This window comes from Otolemur garnettii, unplaced genomic scaffold, assembly GCF_000181295.1.
Source record: "Otolemur garnettii isolate 467f Iridium unplaced genomic scaffold, OtoGar3 scaffold00110, whole genome shotgun sequence".
Classification (NCBI taxonomy): Eukaryota; Metazoa; Chordata; class Mammalia; order Primates; family Galagidae; genus Otolemur; species Otolemur garnettii.
The window spans coordinates 2,369,313-2,372,335 of NW_003852505.1; positions in this window are offsets into that span (position 1 = coordinate 2,369,313).

Genomic DNA, 3,023 nt, shown 5'->3' on the forward strand with positions numbered 1-3,023 from the left:
CGCCGCGGCGCCCGGCTGGGTTTTTCCATTTTTTTCATGAGTCGGGGTCTCACTTTCGCTCAGGCGAGTCTCGAACTCCTGAGCTCCAGCGATTCTCCCTCCTCAGCCTCCCACAGTGCTGGGATTACAGGCGTGAGCCACCGCGCCCGGCGAGAAAATCTTGTTCATTTTTACCTTTTATCCTCGGGAAAGCAGTCTTTTACTCGAAAACAGAGTCTCACTGCTCCACCTAGCGGCATCTCTAGATAGTGCACTGAAGGTTCTGCAGTAGCCACCAGACTCGCTGAATCACAACCTCGACATAGAGGGGGAGAGCTGGTAATGTTACATTGTCTTTTAATTCCCGCGGGATTCTGATGTGCCGCTGCATTTGAGACTTTCAGGTCAAATTTGTGCTTTTGCTATGACATGGGTATTTTTTCTGATGTCAATCAGTATGGCAGGAGGCATCCGGGCAAGGCAGTAACCTAGACCCTCTCTCTGCTTTCCGTATTCTCTTCTCAGGGGTCATATTCTTTCTCATCAGCTACCACTTCTCAACGGATGATTGTGTATTAGGTGGTGTATTAGCTTTGCACAAAATGAGCAAAGTGTTTATTCTCATGGAGCCCACAGTGAGGTAAAGCTGTATTTCCAGATGATGATAAGTTCTGTGAAGGAAGTAGACGTGGCATTGACATAAAAAAATGACTGCAGTCAGAGAAAGCCTCTTTGAGGAGGTGACACTGAAGCTGAGACTTGAAGAATGAGAAGTAGTCAGCCAGGGGAAGAATAGAAGCAGGATCTTGTACACCAGAAAGGACAGTTTAGCAAGCAAGTCTGTGGACTAGATTTCCGCCCAACCTGCACCTCAGCTGGATGACTTTGGTTAGAGAACAATCTATACAACCTTACATGTGAGTAGGGGGTAAAGGGATTGTTCCAGCAGATGGAATTGCATGTGTCCTAGAAACTAGGAGACCAGTGACAGATACTGGATCACATAGGATCTCATAGGATGGAATCAGGAGTTTATATTTTATTTAATCTATGAGAAGCCAGCTGGTGAACTTTTTTACACCAGAAGGACTGAAAGGGTATGTTTTAAGAAAATCTCTCTGGTTGCTATGCAGAAAAACAATTGGAAGGGGCAAGACCAGTTAGAAGGCTATTGAGTAGTCAAATCAGAGATGCCAATGGTTTGTATTAGGATCATAGTAGTTGAAGAGGTAAGAAATTGACAGATTTGAGGGTTATTTAGGAGGTAAGTCGACAGATAGAATAGATGTAGGGAGGAATTAAAGAAAGCCACCAGGTTTCTGATTGGAACAACTGGTGGGAACAAGTGCTATTTCCTATGGTGGAAGAGCAAGTGGGAAGGAGGAGCAAAATAAGAATTATGTTTTAGCTACTTCAAGTTGGAGAAATCATAAAATATTCAAGTGGAGATGTCAAGTAGAATTTGCTATAAACTCAGAATAGGGGTTTGAGACGGAGGTATCAATTTGGAAATTATAATCATTGGGTTATTTTAAGGCCATGAAAAAAAAGGTTAGATCACTGAAGGAAAGGGAATATAGAGAGGCGAGTTCCCAGAACAAAGCCCAGAGAAACTCCGATTTGGGGGAATCAGGTAAAGAGTGGTCAAAGGGAAACTAGTGCCACAGAAATCCAAAAGGGGACTGTTTCAGGAAGAGTAATGTGGACAACTATTGCTGAAGGATCAAGGAAACTGAAAATAGAAAAAAGACCAATGGGTTTGACCATCTGGTGGTCATTTGGGACCATAATAAGAGCAAAGAAGGCTGAACTGAAAAGACAAGAGGTAATTGTCAGAGACTGGAATTCTTGAAGTTGAGATTTTGGAAGTCATGCAGCTTTTCGCTAAGAAACGTCTGGGATCTTTGGCATGGCCCTGGAAGTTAGTGGGTGGGGTCGAGTAGACGACAAATCACTGGAAATAAAGAAGCTAAGAAACAAAGAGGCGTGGATGTTCAGTGGTGAAATTGTCAAAGATGTGGGATAGAAAGAAAGTGTAATGAGGTTTCCAGGCAGTCGTGCGTGTACTCACAATCATCAATTTGTATTGAAGCCAGTTAACCAATTTTCAGTATTTTTAGCTGCTTCAGTTAAAGGCAGGGGAAAGGAGTGTCACACAATTCAACCACAGTTGGGGTTTTGCCTGGCGAACATGATAGACGGCTAAGAGGAGAAAGGGATTGGAGTGACTTAAATTCTTTGCTCTATGGTCAGGTGGGTAATTTCTGACTTAACACTAATTCATTGAATTAGAACCGTGATTCTTGAAAATTTCTATGTTACTTTTAGGAATGGTTTAATAACTAGTATTTGACATGCTAATTTTAATACTTGTATAATTAGTCTAAATATATGTGAGATGGAAAACATCATAAATAAAATGATATAAACTGGAAAAAAAAAACAGTGAGTGTGTGTTGGTTTACTACTTCTGCTATAACAAATTACCACAAACTCGGTGGCTTAAAACAACACAGATTTTTTATAGTATAGTTCTGAAGGTCAGAAGTACATAATAGGTCTGACAGGGCTAAAATTCAAGTGTCAGCAGGACTGCATTCCTAGGGGAAAATCACTTTCCTTGCCTTTTCTAGCTTCTAGAGGCCACCCATATTCCTTGGCTCATGGCCCTCCTCCTTCATTTGCAAAGCCGGCAACATCAGGCAGGCCAAGTCTTTCTCATATCACCATCTCTCAGGCTCTCTCTTCTGATTCCCTCTCCCACTTTTAAGGGTACTTGATGTTGTAGTTGGTCTATCTGGATAATCTAGGGCAATTTCCCTATCTTAAAGTCAGATGATTAGCAACTCTAATGTCTTCTGCAACCTTAATTCCCCTTTGCCATGTAATCTAACAAACATGCATTCATAGGGTTCTAGGGATTAGAACATGGGTGTCCTTGGAGAGGCCATTTTTCTGCCTGCCACAAAGTGGTTATAATACATAATGAATGGAATCTAAACTGAGTTAAGAGGCAAATGAAGAAAAGAATGAGCATATAAAAA